This window comes from Musa acuminata, chromosome BXJ1-3 (assembly GCF_036884655.1).
Source record: "Musa acuminata AAA Group cultivar baxijiao chromosome BXJ1-3, Cavendish_Baxijiao_AAA, whole genome shotgun sequence".
In the NCBI taxonomy this organism is placed as follows: Eukaryota; Viridiplantae; Streptophyta; class Magnoliopsida; order Zingiberales; family Musaceae; genus Musa; species Musa acuminata.
In genome coordinates, this window is record NC_088329.1 from 12553262 (window position 1) to 12575080 (window position 21819).

At 37.4% G+C, this 21819-nt stretch overlaps 1 pseudogene; it reads right to left on the bottom strand.

Annotated features, from left to right (window-relative positions):
• Positions 1–123: 123 nt before the first annotated feature.
• LOC135637098 (glutamine synthetase cytosolic isozyme 1-like) lies at positions 124–21728 on the bottom strand (annotated as a pseudogene).
• Between the last annotated feature and the right edge of the window lie 91 nt (positions 21729–21819).

Here is a 21819-nt window from a genome sequence, read left to right on the forward strand (position 1 = left end):
GCCACAAAAATCATATAACAAAGCACAGATTTGATTATCTCTGCTTTGCAACATTGAACATCACATTAATTTATAAAATAAAACTTTCCTCACCCATGAAAATTTTGTGCATATCAGGCAGTGTCATTCATGGCGACCTGTTAAATCTTCTTTCGTTGCCCTCACCATATCCAGCAATGTGCTCCTTATGCCTCAAACCAAGTTTCTCAATTTCCTTCTTAATCACATCTATTCCACCATCGTTTCTCATAGATTTGGTGCTGGAAAAATTGTCAAACATGCGACCTTTCTGCAGGTGGAAGTTAAATGGAAAATCCAGAGAGCTTACCTGCAGTTTGTATGAGCACCAACACCAGCACCAGCAATTACCGTCACCCTGATTTACAACAGAGAAATCAAACAAAGCAAGAAAGCATATCTAGCTAGAACTCAAAGAGAAGGAAACTTCCATCTAAAAAGGACCTGGATAGGTTTGGGATCCAACGGCAGAACTACTCCTGCAATTTCTGTTATCCTCCGCATATCAACAGAAGTGAAAAATGTTTAGAGATTTACTAGGTGGATGTGAACTATGTAATTTGCTAAGTGAAAATCATCAAAAAAACAAAAAGGTGCAATGAATTAGATAATAATGTGACAGAAGACTTTTATAAAAGAATTGATCAAGTTGATTCTAAAAAAAAAGCTAAATAAACATGACCAAAAAGCCTACTTTGAAGCCTCAAATCTTAAATCTTTCAAAATATATAAATAATTGAAGAGTATAATATATGGATGTAAAGATCTCATGACAATGAGAAGGTATCAAGATCCACTCAAGAATATCATGGGAAGACTAGTTTTAAAGATCTTAAAATTACCTATTTAACACTTTTATTTTTGTATTTTTTTAATTATCACACATTATCTAGTTAACTAATTTTCAAGGCTCCCTTCTATTCTTCACATTAAAATAATATATTTTTAAGTATTATAAAAATCTTGTCGATATAAAAAGTTGATTTCCTTCTTTTCCCTTTATAATGGTAGTTTGCTAGAATTATTTCTAATAGTATTTTTTAAAATTTTGTTTTAGTTCTACGTTAGTTGGTATTATATCCATGCTCTTGGTGTTAGCATGATAGGTTTGTAGTTAGGAAATTAAGAAGCATACTCTACATTCACCACTAATAATAGATCTTGTCTATCAAAAACTTAATAGTACAACCTTATAACCCATCAAAATAAGGTCCAGTGGCAATAATGACGGTGACAGCATTATCGACGATGGTAGTGGCAATTTTGATAGTGATGACCTTCGTGATGGAGGTAATGGTAATAACCCCAACAATAATGATCGGGGAATATCAACCCCATTGTCATGGACAAAACTATAAATGAGATGTTAGATGTAATGCTCATGTATGTTCGTTTCTTTTGATTTTGTCTATGCTTTGCACAGCATGTAAAGGACTGGCAATAGTTTTAGCAACCTCATTTTCTTTAGTTTTGGCGTCCGTCCTAGACTTGCAAATAAATGTTATGTTATGTGAGCACTTGTAAGGATTTCAAACTATAATGGATCATTTTAGACCCTTTGTTGTGTGACCATTTGTGAAGTCTATTTATAATTAACATTTGCTATGAAGTGTTTACTGAAATGATTACTTGTGGATCCTGAGTGAGACGTTTTCTCTAACCCGTTTTCTCTAAGGGACCATATGAGGTTTTGGGGAAACTAACATTTGTGGATGGACATGCAAGGATGTTGCATAACTTAAGCAAAACCAACTAAATACGTGATATATAGTATTAGAGTGGGACAAGCACACATAGAAATACTTGGTATGCAAACGTGGGGGACCTAGCGGGGCTACATTGAGGGCAGCCAACAGGCGCGACCGTTTGAGAGAAATGGGCATAGAGATGTATGGAAAAGGAGCCACTCAGAGGAGCGGGCATCTGAGATTGACATTCAGAGGAATAACCAACTCTTCGCGCAAGAGGCACCACGAAGACAAGTAAGCTGGGAAGAATGCGTAGCGCACAAAGGTTGGGATGGCTGAGTTCGAGCAACAACTCGACGTGAGCAACTATACTTGTTGGTGATCAAAGCAAGCGAGGCGCTTGGTGAAAGATGAGACCATGCAAAGTGGAATAGGTTGCTCAACGACTGAAAGAGTTTTGTAAAACTCATGGAGGTAAGGGGGGGAATTGTTAATTCGAAGAATTTGGTACTCATGCAAGGGTTTGTATACGAACGATGGAATGTTCATGGCCATCCCAAGGCGACCGAAACTCGACGCTATGGAGCATTGAAACTTTCTTTTCGATATGAGAAGGATACGTCCATGAGGCTGAAGTGTGCAGTGAGTTTAGCATGTTGCTAGGCCTTAAGGGGTACAACAGGGGCTATATTAGCCAGGAGTCCTAATCTAGCAAATGCATTTACGAGGGCAGAATAATGCACACTTTATTCAGCAAAGCGGAGTAGTCCAAGGGGATGGTAGTCTCTAAAACTTCCAAAGGGAAGGATGTGAAGAGAAAAGTTACTCCAATAGGACAGATACCTTGGAGGGATAGGTCTTGGTTCTCCAGAGGGAGAATCATGTGCAACAAACTGCACATATTGAGGAGGAGTATCTCGAGACAACAACCCCACAAAGCTCAACAAACCGAGCAAGTGGCGAGAAGTTATCGTATGATCTCACATGAGGTAATGCATTGATGGATGCATTGCGAGATCAAGTAGGAGAGTGACCCGAGGTAACACAAAATGAAGGTATACTTGGAGTTGATATGGAGATCAGACTTAATAGAGGGCTGACTTGTGGAATAGTGAGCACGAGGGCCACTATTAACTCAATGCAAATCAAAGAGCAGAGCAACTTGGGTGTAACTTAATGAAGGACCTAAGCCGCGTGAAGAGAGTCGGCATAGAAGATAAAACATAGAGTGGAGGCACGAAACTTTCCTTGGATAGAGGTCAAGGATATGAACTTCTGTAGAGACAAGAGCGGGATCATGTCGTTCCATGGGTCCCTTATTCTGATGGAGTAGACTTATCCTGTATGGTGGCAAAGATGAAGGGAGCTTCGAGGCACATGCACCTTATCTTGGAGAAGTATTTGATGGAGGAACCTGTTAGGATCGAGAGCACTAAGAGGGGGGGGGTGAATTAGTGCAGCGGAAATCTTTCAGCGATTAAAAACGAAAGCTGCGTTCGTTCGATAAAAACTATTTTGATGCAAAAGCCAATTCTAAGATTACTTATGATTAAGTGCAGTTTATGTCTAAACACAGTTTGCGTCTAAGCGCAATTTATGCAGTTTGCAGTTTGCGTCTAAATGCAGATTGCGTCTAAGCGCAGTTTGCATCTAAGCGTAGTTTGCGTCTAAGCTCAGATTGCGTTTAAGCGCAGTTTGCGTCTAAGCGCAGTTTACGTCTAAACTTAGATTGTGTCTAAGCGCAGTTTGCGTCTAAGCGCAGTTTGCGTCTAAGATCAGATTGCGTCTGAGGGCAGTGCAGTTTGCGTCTAAACGCAGTTTTACGTCTAAACACAGTTTTACGTCTAAACGTAGTTTTACGTCTAAACGCAGTTTGCGTCTAAACGCAGTTTTACGTCTAAACGTAGTTTTACATCTAAACGCAGTTTGCGTCTAAACACAGTTTTACGTCTAAACGTAGTTTTACGTTTAAAAGTAGTTTACGTCTAAAACACAATTTTACGTCTAAACAGAATCAAGACGTAAACGTAAACTGCAAAGAAACTTGTTCGCAGAAATCAGTTTGCAGTTATAAACAGAATCAAGACGTAAACGTAAACTGCAAAGAAACTCGTTCGCAGAAATCAGTTTGCAGTTATAAACAGAATCAAGACGTAAACGTAAACTGCAAAGAAACTCGTTCGTAAAAGCGCAGAAGACAGTTTACAATTATAAATAGAATCAAAACGTAAGTGTAAACCGCAATGTAGAGATCGTACGAAAACACCGATTTACGTCTGAATGCAGATTTGAAAAGAACAGAACTTAGAAACTTGTTCGTAAAAGCGCAGAGAGCAGTAGCTATGTAGGAGGTTTGCAGTAATGATAAAGTGCTCAAAATGAAAGCAAACCAGAGATTTAGAGTGGTTCGGTCAGTCTTGACCTACTCCACTTTTGGCTTCCTCCACCGACGAGGTCACCGACGTCAACTAGAAGCCTTCCTTCAATAGGCGAAGGCCAACTACCCTCTTACAGATTCACTCCTTTTGACGGGCTTAGGAGACAACCCTTACAGAAGTTTTCTCTCCTCTCTTTACAACTCAAACTTGAAGAATAGAAAGAGGAGAACTAGCAGTTTTGAGCTCTAAGAAACACAGAAAGATAGCAAGATTTCGAGTGTGTGTTCTATACTTTCAGTGCTGAATGGGTGGGGTATTTATAGGCCCCAACCCAGTTCAAATTTGGAGCTCAAAACGATCAAATCCCGGAATTCCGGGATCAGGCGGTTGCACCTCCTGACTGGAGAGGTTGCACCGCCTGGTAGAGCTCGAAGACTGAGCCCAGGCGGTGCCACCTCTTGACTGAGGCGGTTGCACCTCTCTGCCAGAGCTCGAAGACTGAGCTCAGGCGGTGCCACCTCTCTGTCAGGGAGGTTGCACCGCCCAGTCTAGCTCGAAGACTGAGCTCAGGCGGTGCCACCTCCTGGCTGGGGAGGTTGCACCGCCCAGTCTCGCTGGGAGGCTTAGCCCAGGCGGTGCCACCTCCTGGCCTAGGCGGTTGCACCTCCTGGTGCAATCAGGGTCCGAATGGTTAGCTCCATTCGGCCCAATTTCAGTCTTTCAGGGGCCCAATTGCCCCAAGATTAAGCTAATGGGATCACCTCCCATTTTCCAACTTAATCAACGTGCTAACTACGATTAGATCTAAGACAATTTCTGCAGCTTTGCTTCGGTGCGTCAATCGCTTCTTCCAGCGAGTTTCCGGCGAACTTCCGTCGATCATCCGATGAACCCTCGGTGATGCTCCTGCGGACTTCCGGCAAACTCCTGGACTTTGCGACGATCCACTTGGCGAGTTCCAATGAGCTTCTCTTGGCAAGCTTCTGGACTTCTCGGATCTGTTCTCGCAGAACCTCCGACGACCGTCCGAACTTCCGTCGAACTCTCGAACTCCCAACGTGATCATGAACTTGACTCCGGCGCAACTCCTGCTGCTTGTCTTTCTTCCATCGTAGTTAATCCTGCACACTCAAAACAAAAACTTCGATCGAGACAATTAATCCTAAGCAATTAACCAAGTTGTCCGGCATGTCATTGGTCCCTCGACGCTTCGTCCGATTCTTCGTCGCATCGTCCTTTCCTGCAGCCTATTGCCCAATCGGCCAGTTGACTCTGCAACTCCGATATCCTTGGCACAATACCCGCTCTTCTTGGCCCGATGCCCGAGTCCATGGCCCGAAGCCTTCTGTCGATACGTCGACCGATCCACCGGCCCGACGTCCAATCTTCTGACATGTTCCTCCAGCACAACATGATTTTCCTGCTTTAATTGTCTCATCCTGATCGAAGTATCCTGCGTTACTCAAAACACAGATTAAATCATAAACATATATCAAGTAGTTTCATCATCAAAATACGAGATTCAACAGAACCAAGATAACTTAACTTTCGAAGGTAAAGTTGGGTTCAGAAGGTCATGACATGGGACAAGAGGACGCGAAGGTAGGTATTCTTGAAGAATATACCACAGTGGTGTCATTCAAGTTGCCATGAAGCAGAGTGCAACGAAGATTGTACTGGTGGGAGCAAAGGCCCAGGATCTAGACAATGGTGCACCATTTCAGCTAAATCAGTGGATTTTGAGACCTACTAGGTGACAGACTGTCCTAGAGCGGTGCTTCGTCTGGGTGTGACTTGAGAGCGGGTAGACGAAGGTTGATTACCAAAGGAGCAAACACAATCGAAGGTAGAAGAGGCCCTGCGATATGTTGGCAGAGGCCACACATGGAGAGATTAGAATCCAAGTTTATCTCATAATGATAAGAATGCATTGGAGATGTCACCAGGAGGTGACATGGTATAGCGGATCATGGTGGAATAGTTTGTGGCAATGTGATACACACGAAACTAGTCTCGCAAGAGACTAAATCATATAGAAGTATGATTGAGAGTTATTAGAAGCTTCACTTCGATGAACAACATGATAATAAGAAAAGCTATGAATTCAAGGAGTGAATGTCATGGTATCGCAGATGCGAATCTTCCATACATACATCGATTTTTTTATCAGATAAAAGCCTTAGTCATCAATATATGAGGTTTGTGCACCACTGAAGAAGAATTTTGAATGCAAGTACTAGTGAGTCCCATAGGGGAGAACTTGATCGTAAAGGTATGATCGGAGCGACTAGAGAGATGGATTGCTCCAGAGCTCATATTCGCTTAAGGGAGCCTGGTAAGTAAAAGAACAAGGCTGAGTAAGCGAACATTGCTACCAAGGAAGCTTAGGAGAACAGAATCAGTGTGAACCCTACAATATGATGGCAAAGGCCATGTAGAGGGGTCACAATTTGTCTTTCCATTGACCAAGGGGAACTGCTCAGAGAACACAGAGGTGTTGAAGCAGAGGGTCAAAAGGGGCGAAGAAGCGACGATGAGTCCATAGAGACTTAACTACCCAAAACTAAGCATCGGTTAAAATGAAGGTGGACTCGGAGGAGTGCCATAGTACCACAGAGGCAGATCTACCGATTGCGAAGAAAGGGACATAGATACGAGGCGATGGATAGCAGGGTCAAGGGCATGACAGCGCCTGTTGAATCTCGTATTTTGATGATGAAACTACTTGATATATGTTTATGATTTAATCTGCGTTTTGAGTGACGCAGGATGCCTTGATCAGGATGAGACAATTAAAGCAGGAAAATCATGTTGTGCCGGAGGAACATGTCAGAAGATTGGACGTCGGGCCGGTGGATCGGTCGACATATCGACAGAAGGCTTCGGGCCGTGGACTCGGGCATCGGGCCAAGAAGAGCGGGTATCGTGCCAAGGATATCGGAGTTGCAGAGCCAACTGGCCGATTGGGCAATAGGCCACAGGAAAGGACGATGCGCCGAAGAATTGGACGAAGCGTCGAGGGACCAATGACATGCCGGACAACTTGGTTAATTGCTTAGGATTAATTGTCTCGATCGAAGTTTTGTTTACATGTGCAGGATTAACTATGATGAAAGTAAGACATGCAGCAGGAGTTGCGCCGGAGTCATGACAATGATCACGTTGGGAGTTCAAGAGCTCGACGGAAGTTCGAACAGTCATCGGAGGTTCTACGGGAACAAATCCGAGAAGTCCATAAGCTTGCCAAAGGAGCTCATCAGAACTTGCCAAGTGGATCGTCGCAAGTCCAGGAGTTTGCCGGAAGTCCGCAGGAGGATCACTGAGGGTTCGTCGGATGATCGACGGAAGTTCGCCGGAAACTCGCCGGAAGAAGCGATTGACGCACCGGAGCAAGCTGTAGAATATGTCTTAGGAAATAATCGTAGTTAGCACATTGATTAAGTTAGAAATGGGATGTGATCCCATTAGCTTAATCTTGGGGCAATTGGGCCCTTGAAAGAATCAAATTGGGCCGAATGGATTAACCCATTCAGACCCTGATTGCTGTGGGAGGTGCAACCGCCCAAGCCAGGAGGTAGCACCGCCCAGGCTATGTCTCCAAGCAAGACTGGGCGGTGCAACCGCCCCAGCCAAGAGGTGGCACCGCCCCGGGCTCAGTCTCCGAGCGAGACTGGGCGGTGCAACCTCTTCTGTCAAGAGGTAGCACCGCTAGAGCTCAAGTTTCGAGCTCTGCCAGGCGGTGCAACCTCCCTAGTCAGGCGGTGCAACCGCCTGAGCTCGGTCTTCGAGCTCTGGCAGAGAGGTGCAACCGCCCCTGACAGAGGTGGCACCGCCCAGAGGCTCAGTCTTCGAGCTCTGCCAAGCGGTGCAACCGCCCTAGTCAGGAGGTGCAACCGCCTGATCCCGGAATTCCGGGAATTGACAGATTTGAGCTCCAAATTTGAACTGGGTTGGGGCCTATAAATACCCCACCCATTCAGCACTGAAAGCACAGAACACACACTCGAAATCTTGCTGTCTTTCTGTGGTTCTTAGAGCTCAAAACTGCTAGTTCTCCTCTTTCTGTTCTTCAAAGTTTGAGTTGTAAAGAGAGGAGAGAAAACTTCTGTAAGGGTTGTCTCCTAAGCCCGTCAAAAGGAGTGAATCTGTAAGAGGGTGGTTGGCCTTCGCCTATTGAAGGAAGGCCTCTAGTTGATGTCGGTGACCTCGTCGGTGGAGGAAGCCAAAAGTGGAGTAGGTCAAGATTGACCGAACCACTCTAAATCTCGGTTTGCATTTCCTTTGAGCATTTTACCTTCACTGTAAACTTCTCAATAGCTTATTGCCCTCTGCGATTTTATGAACGAGTTTCAAGGTTCAGACGTAAATCTGCATTTAGACGTAAATCTGCTTTTTCGTATGATCATCATATTGCAGATTGCGTTTACGTTTTGAGCTTTACCATAACTGCACACTGCCTTTATACTCCTGCTTAAACTGCGTCTTATCTAATCAAGTGATTTACGAATCAGCATTTAGACGTAAATCAGTTTCTTTGTACGAACGTCGGATTTCAGTTTGCGCCGATATTCTGGTTTTCATCATAGCTGCAAACTGCCTGCATAGTTTGACTTTAACCTTGCTTAGTATCAACTTTCATACAGAAGTTGTTTTTATCGTTCGAACGCAGCTTTCGATTTTAATCGCAGAAAGTTTTCCACTGCACTAATTCACCCCCCCCCCTCTTAGTGCTCTCGATCCTAACAGCGCCATGGTACCGCATAGGCAGAACTTCTGTGAAATCATCGATCCCTTGTTCTCATGAAGGGAGAGCACTTGGTCGTGAAAGAGGCCGAGGAGGTGGAGAATGCAAAAGCGAACTTTAAGTACCGAGACAAGCCTGACGAGCAAAGGCCATGGAAATTTGTAAGACCGGTGTCAATGAGCTTCTCATCAAGATAGCCGAAAGTGGAGGACTTTGGATTGATGCAAGAGTGCTCGACCAAGGGACAAAGTAGACAATACGCGATGTTGTACCTTTGCAACTCAGAGGAGTAGGCAGACAAAGATAATGGAGAAGACGATACAATCTAAGAGGCGACCAAAACTACTAGAAACTTGCTCCAAGTTAGGGAGAAAACTTCTTATATTCCAAAAGTTCAATAGTATTGAGAAGGTAAATCATAGTAGCTAACTCAATGCAAGGAATGCAAACACTTCGAGTGCTTCAGAAGTGTGAGCAAAAAGTAGGCGAAGGCTAATAACCAGCTCGATACATGGAGTATAATCCTCGAGGAGGCAGGCGAAATCAAAGTAAACTTTGCCTTCTCAACTTTTAAGAGAATGGACGAAACCGAGCACCTCAATTCTTTTATCTACCTAGTAGAGGAGCTCTGCACAGATTTAAAGGCCATTCGAAGAAACTGAATGAAAGATAATAGTTATCAAATCCTCACCAATGGTGATCAATGTTATTAAGAGTAGATTATCTGTTTCATTTCCCTATAGAATATCAATCGAAATCAGAAGTGATGCGAACCTACTTGGAAGTAACAACTAAGTGAAAGAAGAATCGATCGATAAATTATACGGAGGAAGGACCCAAAAACTTTAAAGTCTATGAGACGATGCTCGTTAAAGCTCCAATAAGCATCTATCTAGTTCAAGTAGCACGATGCATTTGAGAGATTGACGCATACTAAGGATGGTCTTTTCCTTCATCCAAGGGATCCACGGGAAACAATAGGGATTAGCACAACTCAGCCGATCTCACACCAGAGTTAGAGTCATTAGCGAATTGAAGCAGCATGACAGATCAAAGTTTGACTACTTAACAATAGTGACAGAGTCCAATTTAAAGCCAAGAGGTGCATTGCAACTAGAACAGAAGATTGAAGACTTAGCAAAGGTGAGGAGATGCAGTGTCTGCAAAGGCTTCGATGAGGATGTCGAGGGAATAAGTGGGGGAGAATGTCACAGACAAAACTATAAACATGGTGTTTAATGTAATGCTCATGTATGTTTATGTCTTTCGGTTTTGTTCATGCTTTGCACAGCATGTAAAGGGCTAGCAGTAGGCTCAGTAGCCCTATTTTCTTTAGTTTAAGTATCCGCCCTAGGCTTGCAAACAAATATTGTGTCATGTGGTTCTTGTAAGGATTTCGATCTATAGTGAACCATTTTGGACCCTTTATTGTGTGACCATTTAGAGTTTGCGAAATTTATAATTTGCATTGGCTATGAAGTATTTACTGAAATGATTACTTGTGGATCTCAAGTGAAACGCTTTCTCTAACTTATTTTCTCTTTTGTAGTCCTAAGGAACCATAGAAGGTTTCAAGGAGGCTGACTATTGCGGACAGACATACAAGGGTGCCGCACGACTTAGGCAAAACCAGCTAAGTGCGTGACATTATGGGTGACGTTAGAAGCATAAGAAACGAGAATGACCCAAGAACTTTGGGAGATTCACGACATACTCACTAACTTAAGTTTAGGTATCAATAGAATTCATGATAATAGTATGATCAATTATGCTAGAGTAGATGCTAATGGCCAACCTAATAATCAATACGAGCATGTAATTCAACGTAGGCAACCAACTTATAAAAATGAGTCAAACGAAGTAAAGGAGATTGTGGACTATGACAGAACCAACCAAAGAAGAAGTGCAGGTGCAACTTAACATCGACACTTCAATTGACGTGGTACTATTCGTACACGACAATCAATAGTATATAATGATGACTTAGAAGATGACAGTGAAAGATACAAAAGACATCAAGCACCACCCAGATAAAATCGGCTACTTTAGGATCACCGCCTCAAAGTAGACCACCCCAATTTTAATGGCCACCTCAGCATTGAAGCTTTTCTTAACTAGAGTTATGAAATAGAGAACTTCTTCAAGACGATGGATGTACTTTATTACAAATAAGTTAAGTTTGTTGCATACAAGTTGAAAAGAGATGCAACTGCTCAGTGATATACACTACAGAATAACAAAAGAATAGGCTTAGAGGGGGCTTTTATTTATACTAATTCTAAGCTTTGAAAACTAGTTAATTGAGATAATTAAAAGAAATACAAAAATAAAAGTGATAAGTGAGGCAAATTTAGGCTCTTTGAAAATAATCTTCCCTTGAGAAATACAAAAATAATTCTTGAGGAGATCTTGATAACTACTCGTAGATTGCCATGAGATCTTTATAACCATATATTATACTCCCCATTTACTTATATATTTTAAAAGATTTAAGGCTCCAAATTAGGCTCGATCATATTTATTTAGCTTCTTTTCTTAAAATAGACTTCGTCAATTCTTTTATAAAAGTCTACTTCCTCTTATTCCACATTAATCATAAGAACTTAAGAGGGGAGTTGATTTTATATTTGTGATTGTGGATCGATTCTCTAAGATGGTTCATTTCATATCATGTTGGTAAACTTCAGGTACTGTATATATTGCTAGAGATTCTAAATTCTTATCTCATTTTAGGCTAACCTTATGGAAAAGATTTAATGTAAGTTTGAAGTTTAGCAGTACAACTCACCCATAGACTGATGGTCAAACGAAGGTAACTAATAGAACTCTGAAAACTTGATTCGTTGTATTTATGGTGACAAACCAAGACAATGGGATTTCACACTTGCATAAGCTGAATTTGCCTATAACAGTGCAACTCATAGTTCAATCAGAGTATCACCATTCTTTGTTGTTTACAAGAAAATGTTAAAGCATGCTTTGGGTCTGGTTCACCTACCAAAGACTCCTAGAATAAATGTAGCAGCTAATGACATAGTTGAGCAAATACAATCAACCAAGCTGAAGTGGAGAAGTACAAGAAAGTAGTTGATAAGCATAGAAGAAAGAATGTGTTCAAAGAAATATGATTATAGTGTACTTACGAAAAGAAAGATTTTCCATAAACACCTACAACAAATTGAAGCCGAAAAAATATTATCCCTATAAGTCTTAAAGAAAATAGAGCAATTTTTTCTTAAGTGAAAAGGATGAATGTGAAATAAGAGGAAAAAAATGATTAAGGAGCTAAATAAACATGATCAAGGAGCTTATTTAGAGTTTCAAATCTTTCAAAATATATAAGTAATTAAAAAATATAATATATGGTTATAAAGATCTAATGATAATCTACAAGTAAATACTAAGATCCACTCAAGAATATCATGGGAAGACTATTCTCAATGAGCCTAAAATTACCTACTTATCATTTTTATTTCTATGTTTCTTTCAATTATCTCATATTATTTAGTTAATTAATTTTTAAGACGTAGAACTAGTATAAATAAAAGCTCCCTCTAAGACTATTCTTCATATAAAAATAATATCTTTCAAATATCGTAAAAAAAAAAAAATTAATATAAAGAGTTGATTGCTCTCCTTTCCCTTTATATGGATAATTTAATAGAATTATTTCTAGTAATATTTTCTTAAATTTTACCTCAAGGGTATAGCAAGATACCCATAACTCATGACAAGCAGAAATTCCAACAGCAGGCTCTACTTGAAGCTCCAGTTTCATCAAATAGATGAAGTTAATAAGGAAAACAACAGGCAAAATGTAATTCTGAACTACTTGACAAAAGATCAGCAGACACTAATCAGCCCAGTGAAGATGAATAAAGCATCGATGCTGCGTCCAAAATGTCATACGGGATGTAACTGATAAAGATATGTAATTTGACAGCAAGGTGTATCACAAAGTCTTCTTTACAAGAAAGATAAGCAAATTATACCCAGCCAGGCATCACTTCGCCATTTGATTCCGCTAATATTAATTCCAGCATAGAGGCAGGCATGCCTTGTAATGAGAATTAGCAATGTCACACCCAAATGCCTTGTCGACTCCGGCACATCAATAGTATGGGCCCCACATAAAGAAGTAAAGTTTTCAAGAGGTTGCAACTCTGGGGAACTAGAGGAAAATTTTAGGCAAAATTTAAAATAATTTATCCCTTTAAAGGAAATTACTCAGGTCAAATACTTGATCATTCATCCATCGTATCGTTGTTCAATAATTTTCCTTCATGAATAGGTGAAACTCAGCATATTACCTTCTTTACTAATAAGTAAGTGCAAATGATAGGCTAAAATTTGTAATGTTTTAGGATTAAACAAATACTAACAAGAACAAAAATTACCAAGCTTAGACGTATAAATATCGATCGATCCATCAATCTATCTACAAGTTAAATTAACTGACTATAGTATTAAGAACAACCTTGGAACGAGGAAAACAAGATAAGAAATAACAGCATCAGATCAGGACCTGAGGACAAGGAAATCTACCAAGTGGCCACCCAAGAGGCCACGGAGACTCCTCCTGAAGCAGAGTGTATTCCTGCTCAATGCCACACCTGAAAGAATGAATCCTGGTTAGAAATTAACACAAGGCCATAGTGTAAATTCTGTATAAATTCAATAAACATGTGCTTTCGATTGAAAAACATGTGTTAGAGTCACTGTCAGACGATCAATTAGGATTTGTGTAATTTTCCTACTTGCATAGTATGAAATTTTCCTTTACAAACCACAGAACAAATTACTCGAGCACTTCAAATTTTGAAAACAGCAATATTTCATCTTGCTCGTGCTTACGAGGGCCAAGTGGAATAATGACTTCAAAGAGATATGTTCACGAAAAGCAACATAAGAACAAAATATATTCCTGCAGTTGACATTGTTATGTCAAAATCAGTTAGGGGTGGGATGTCAACTGGAAGTTTAGGAAGGCCAATAAACGAGCCTTAATAAAAAGAGAACATATATTTAGATGGCTTTATCAGTCAGCAATCATACTTTTGTAGTTCCGTCAGATTACTCGAGATTAAGCTACAAGAGTTGATAACCATTTCGAACGACTAATAGAAAAAGGAATTTCATTACATAAATCCCATCTTACGTAAGATCCCTCCCATTTGGAAATAATTAAACCATTCCTTGCATTCATTTTGAATTTGAAGTTCTGTTAGATTATGTTGTCCTATTTAATTAGATAAGATATATTATAGATATGATTTGATTCTGATTATGGTTATTGGCCAATAGAAAAGAAGTCTATATTAAAGTATGATTCCTTAGGAGATAACCTGGATTGGAGGGACTTCTAGGGGCTAAGGGCATCGGTGTGCATCAGACATCTCAACAATTGAAAAATTAAGGTTTTTCTCTCAATCTCCCTCTCCCCTAATCCCAATGTGCATCAGATGCAGTGCATCATAGTACATCTAAGTAGCATCTCAACAATTGAAAAATTAAGGGCATCCTCTCAATCTCTCTCTCCCCTAATCTCATAATCTCCTTGATATTTTAGATCCGAAGATAAAGCGCTTGTAGATCAGATGAGGTTTATTCTTCTGAATAACAAGAAAGGTATGTATCGTAATATTATTATATCCAATTTATTTGATTTCAATCTTGGCATAAAAGTTTTTCCGCATTACAGATAGTATGTTTACATATTTTATGCTAACAAATGGTATCAGAGCCAAGTTATTAAGATCAAATATATTAGATCTATTATTTTTGTTTACAATGATTCGTTGGATATTATTGATATGTTTTTTCTATATAATTTGCTCTATTACTGATTATGAGCAATGTATAATTTTATGTTTCATCGATGAATTTACTATTTACTATCATCGATGTTATTGAGATGATAATCTCTGTTGATCGTTGTCGACGAAGGGCCGTGTACCACCCTGCAGCCGCGCATCACGGTCGTGCGCGGGCAGCGGTCCGCTTGCAAGCGCTGGCGGCACCACGGGCATCCCGCACCGCCTGTGAACGCGATGATCGCGGAAGGCGGCGGCTGCACCCCGTGTGAAGGCGGCGGCCGCCCTCACGCATAATGGTGGCGCCTGCAAAAGGCGCCTACGGAAGGGCGGTGGCCGCAGATGGCGACAGCTGTTGCCCCCGTGGACAATGGGTAGCGACAGCGGCCGCGCTAAGGTGGTGGCCAAGCACGCGGGCAGGAACCGCGGCAGCTGCGCGCAGGTAGTACCAGCGGTCACGCGCGGGCACGAGCGGCACAGGCAGCGCCGCGGCGTGGCAACCGCGCACTGACGGCGGCCATGCGCTGGCAGCAGCCACGCGTGGGCAGGAACCGCCATAGCGACCGCTCGTGGGTAGAGGCAGCCCCCGCGGCGGCAGCGGCCGCACGCGGGTAGGTACCGCCGCAGCGGTCGCGAGCTGGCAACAGTCGAGGCCAACCATGCGCGTCGTCCGCAGGCAGGAAAGGCCACAACGCCGCACCGCGGCGGTGGCAGCAAGGCAGATTAGGGTTTTTTGGCATAATTACGGTTTTGACCTCGAGGCTAGGGTTTTATAAAATTACAATTCTTCCCTTTGCAAATTTCGTAATTCCAGCTTATGTTCTGTCAACATATTTATAATTTTACCATCGGTCTAATTTCTGCCAAATTACATTTCTGCCATGAATCATTTATATCCTATCAAATATTTATAGTTTTATTATTATGAAATTGAGAAATTTGGTTTGTATTCTCAATTATAAAATTAATAAATATAATTTATTATAATTATGATTAAATTTAATCATGATTATATTTTGGTTATTTGATTGGATTTAATTTTTGATTAAAAAATTATAAATTATGATTTACTTTATAGTTTTCTCATATGAATTATTGATTATATATATGATAAATAAAATCTAATTATTGTTCTTAAATATTTATTTAGTTATTCACATATATTTGAAATTATGAAATAATGTTTACCTTTCACATGAAGGCATGATTTATATATTATCATGATTATCATATGAGTTTTCTTTTGCTGATTAATGTTTAATAATTATTATGGTTATTATTCTATTATTGAACTACTTAGCATTAATATTCAATAACTATTATGGTTATTATTTTATTATTAAACTACTTAACATTAATGTTCAATAATTATTATGGTTGTTATTCTATTATTGAACTACTTAGTATAAATTAAAGAAATTTGATGAATATTATTTGTAATTCATCTCTTTAAGTTTTATCTGACTTGTAGTTACCAAAGTGGCCTTGGATGATAAACTTTTGTGTTATTAATTACAATAAAGGTCTTATCATTTATAAGAAATTTTAGATTGTATTTTATATTTTTGTATTAGTCCTATAACCATCAAATTGACCTGGACCGATAATTTATAAAATACATTATAAAATTAGTCATAAATGATATTAAATAAAAATAATATTCACAATGACAGTATGAATTAGAATAAAGAAATTTAGTGAATATTATTTGTAATTTATCTTCCTAAGTTTTATTTGACCTATAGCTATCAAAGTAGCCTGGGATGATAGGCTTATGGGGTATGAATTACAATAAAGTTCATGTCATTCATGGGATATTTTAGATTGTATTTTATCTTTTTGTATTGGTCTTGCAACCACCAAAGTGACCTAGACCAATAATCTATAAAATACATTATGGAATTCATCCTAAATGATATTAAATAAAATAATATTCATGATAGCATATATAATTATGAGATTTAGATAATCCCAAAGGAGAATCTATTTCAAATAATTATGTGATGGGATAGGATGATACGGTTTTGGATATTCTTACAGTTTAGGGTTGTATACCCTAACAATACTATTTCATAAGAATGATATCAGTCATCCATAAGTAATCTTGAGTGAACACTAGATATGTCAATATTTCACCCTAAAGTGAAATATAGATGATATCAATAGTTCATCATATTTTAGAAACTCAAAGCATTAATGTTATATTATTATAGTGGTACTTTCTTTATTATATTTCTGTAAATGTCCCTATACTTTCTTAAATAAATAGCTTGAGCATATATAAGTTGTATTGAGTGAGTGAGACCTTGATCAAATTAATTGAACAGAACATAATCTTAATTACTGAAAGTTTTGTGAAATAAATAATTAAGGTGATTGATCAAGAAATGTATGAAAGACTCAATTTTATGATATTTAGACTTTAGTACAGTTTACAACTAGCGCATGAGAATATCTAAGGATCAATTTAAATTATCTGATAAGTCATTAGTTGACACCTTACTATGATAGTATTTGAGGAATTTAAGATTATATCTTTAAAATAAATGATAAAGCTATAAGTTCAAGACTTATAATATTTTGAGTATTACTCAAGGAGTAGGTAACACTAAAATAAAGATGAAGCGTAAGTCCACCTGAGTTTATAATTACTATATAAACTCATAAAAGAATATCTTCATAAGATTTGATTTGATTTGAAATGTTATGTGATGAAGAAATATGCTATAAGATTTGATTTGAAATGAAAAAGGTATAAATATAACATTTATATGGTTCAAATCAAATATTATAGATATTATTGATGGATTAATTTAATGCTTCAACATATGTTACCAATAATAGATATTCATTAAAAAAAAATAAAGAGGGATAAAACCAAAAGAGAATGAGATATTTATCAATGTAGGGAATTATCTTAAAGTGAAAGCGATATTAGTTTATATTTATCACTTATATCTAAAGATGATTTAATTTGATAAATCTTGAGAATTCATGTTGTGTTTTTATAATTTTAGGAATTTGAGTTCTTTACGTAGAATTATTAAAATATTATTTCTCTTTTGGTAGTTGTAAACTTACTATGATTCAATAAAATTAACCTTTGAATTCTGTATAATAGTCTATACAGAATTAATATGAATCATAAGTTTACAATGATCCTACAATTAAATATTGAAGTGAAATGTAGTTTTATAAACTCCTTGAGATTATGTTTATCACTCTATGCTTTTGTCTCATTAAAGAGAGGTATTTTATAATCATATAAATAATCTGTTAAGATATCATTATATATATCTAATTCATGTAAAGTCTATGATCGTTTACACTCTTGAAGTATATATAAATGAAGTTGATAGACAATTAGATAAAAAAGTCAAGATCATCATAGATGATAAATTTTATGATATGTATGATGAACCCAATTATAATTCTTTTGCTAGATTCTTAGAAAAATAGGGTATATGATTTACCAAATGTGTTGCAGTAGAATATGATTGTCGAAAGATATCATCGTACCTTATAGATATGGTTAAGAGCAATGATAAGTTATTCTTTTGTACCAAAATCAATGTGAGAAGAAGCTCCAAGGACAACTATGTATATCTTGAATGGTGTTCCTAGTAAGTAAATTATATGATTTTTTTTTAAGTTATGAAATAATAGGAAACCTGACTTAAGATATTTACATATTTGAGATTGTCCTATGGAGATAAGGATCTTCAACTCACATAAAAGAAAATTAAATTTAATAATTATTTTTAAATATTTTATTATCTATTTAGAAAAGTTTAAAAGGGTACATATCTTATTGCTCTAATCATAGTACGAGGACAATTAAATATGGTAATGTAAGATTTCTATAAAATAGTAAATTAGTGGGAGTGAAATTCTCGAAATTTAATTTTGATATAAAAGAGATACAAGTTAATACTCCTTTATTATTCGAGAGATTGTTGTTACTCAAGTCATTAAATGATTTGATAAAAGTGAACAACAAAATAATATTACTAAACTCCCACATTATATTGATATCATTATTAATGGTCTTATAAAATAACCATAATTGATAACTTTGAGAATATCTCAAAGGGGAATGAATCATGTCATTTATGATTTTTATATTATATATCTACAAAAATTATATTATGATATAGGAATCAGAATGGATCTCTTATTTTTATCACGGGTCATGAAAAGTAATATGATGCAATAAAAGAAGAATTAAAAAATTAATAATCAGAATGGTGTCTGATAAATTTATCGAATTATCCAATAATTGTAAAAGAGTCTATTATATAAATGTAACTCACAACAATGATATATAAGGTTTTTGATATCATTATTTTATATTTAAGGTAAATACTATTAATCAGTATTTATATTAGTGGGAGCAAGTTTATTATATTGGTCTTATATATGGATAATATTTTTCCTTACCAATAGTGATCTTGATTTATTATACTAAATCAAGAAATTTTTCACTAAAAATTTTAAGATGGTTGATATGAATGAGACATCTTATATTATTAACATTGAGTAATTCAATGATAGACCTCAATGATTATAAAGATTGTCTTTGAAAGGATATATCAACCGAGTCTTGAAAAGATTTTAATATACAACTTTGTTTAGTCAATTATAAAAGCAAAGTTTTAGTCAATAGTAAATGTTTTAAAATGACTTGAAAAGAATAAGATAAAGAAGATATTCTTTGTATATGCGCAGTTGGAAGTCTATGCTCAAGCCTGTGTTAGAAAAGATGTCAGTTTTTATAGTTAAAATATTGGATATATATTGGAGTTACCCAGAAGTAAAAACATTAAAGGACTACAGAGAAAGTAATAAGATATCCGGAAGGGACAAAAGATAATATGCTCACATGTATGAAATTATATTAGCTTAAAATAATGATATTTTTCAGATGCTGATTATATAAATTATCTTGAAAATAGGAAATCCACCTTACGGTTAATATATATATCAATTAGAGGGGTAATTTATTATTATTAATAATAGAAGTTGATTTTGTGGCATGCTTTAAGGCCACTAATCAAATTTTTTACTACAAAATTTTTATCTCAGAACTTGGTGTAGTCAGACACAATTACCAAGTTGTTGAAGATATTTTATGACATTGCAATAGTTTTCTTCTCTAAGAATGAAGTACTATTGCATCTATATACATTATGGTATAAAGTACTTGATGGTTAGAAAAGATGAGTCCCAAAACATATAATGCCAATTAATTACTTGAGTTCCACTATATTGATTGCTGATCCATTCACTTAGGACTTACAGTCTAAAGTATTTTGAAAGAACATGTTCTTATGATTGGGTTTGTGAGTAACCCATAAAGAATATGGTGATGCATGTTTGAGTGGATACTAAAACTGATATTCTTACTTACTTATTTAAAGTTATTTGTTTCTGCTATCCTGTTCACAATTATGTATGTACATATTATGGTTGAATGTGATGACAGGATTATCTTGACAAGATAAATTATAGGGGTCATTTTGGACTGTATTAGGAAAGGCTAATAGTATTGTGGTACATAGAAGGAAGTGTGACACTGATGACATACAACCGCTATGACTCATATTGTTAGTCAGACTTAATGTATTATTATTATTATTATTATTGGACTTATTGGTCTATTTTCTAAAATTCACGCACGTGTATATAGTTTTTTCAAAAATTTCAGAATCCAATTGAGTCAAATTATTTTTAAATAAATTTTATTTATTTATTTTTGATTTTAAGTCTTTTTGTATCTTATCAATTATTGGGCCAAGTGGGAGAATGTTAGATTATATGACCCTATTTAATTAGATAAGATATATTATAGATATGATTGGATTCTGTGTATGATTATTGGCCAATAGAAAAGAAGTCCATATTAAAATAAAACCCTTAGGAGATAACCTTGATGGAAGGAACTCTCTTGATAACTTATCCTAGGACCTCTAGGGGCTAAGGGCCATCATCAGTGTGTATTAGAGTGCAGTAGCATCTCAACAATTGAAAGATTAAGGTTTTTCTCTCAATCTCCCTCTCCCATAATTCCATAATCCATCAATCTAGGTGATTCTGTGAAAATATAGAAAGAGAGGAGAAGGATCTAGTTCTCCTTGCAGATCTTTGCAGATTGATATTTCAGATCCGAAGATAAAGCGCTTGTAGATCAGATAAGGTTTATTTTTCTGAACAACAAGAAAGGTATGCATCGTAATATTATTAGATCTAATTTATTTGATTTTAATCTTGGCATAAATTTTTTTTCGCATTACAAATAGTATGATTACATATTTTATGCTAACATATTCTAGTTTGATTTCTAACGTTGAATAAATGACAACTTATAATATCAAATAAGAAGCTATCAACATCTTTTACAAAGAATGCCAGGTATAAATTATTATAAGGCAAATTATTATAAGGCTCCTCGACCATCACATCAGGGTGGCTATAGATCTTCTGCGTGTTGAACCTTTTGTTAGTAGAGATCGGATCTCCTGCCGATGCATAGGGACCACAAATCACCAAAATACATATATATTTGTACCATTAAAGAAAATCTACCCTAGAAAAGGAAGGAAACCCTTAAATTTATCAGAATATTATTTCCTCTTCTAAATGGACCCTTGAACACCGCCTGAGGGCTAACTAAAAAGTGGGAAACAAACATAAGTATCCAAAGGAAAAGAGGGAGAAATCGAACATAATTCTCTATTATGATATAAGACCGCACCCACTATAAGATGACTTCACTGTCGTCCCCTGGAGCTTGACCCGCACTAGATCCGTCATAGTTCCGCTTGGGTAGAGGCAAAATCACGAGTACAAACCCTAGCCTCGCTCCTCATGTCCATGCCCCACCCTCCAATCCTAAAACCACAGAAAGAGGAATCAATCATCGATGATCTACGACAACCGCATGAAAGGTCAAGGAGAATAATGATGGATCGAGGGGTATGTGTAGCTACGATTACCATATGTACTCGGTGATGATTACCATATGTACTCGGTGATGATATTCTCGGTGAGGTTAATTGAGGTTGATGAGATCTCGGAGGAGAGACATGACTCCACGTAACAAACCAACCGAAATCAAGAAAACAAACGGAGATAGAGAGTGGTACGAGAGGGAGGGAGTCTATTTAAAGCAAATGGGA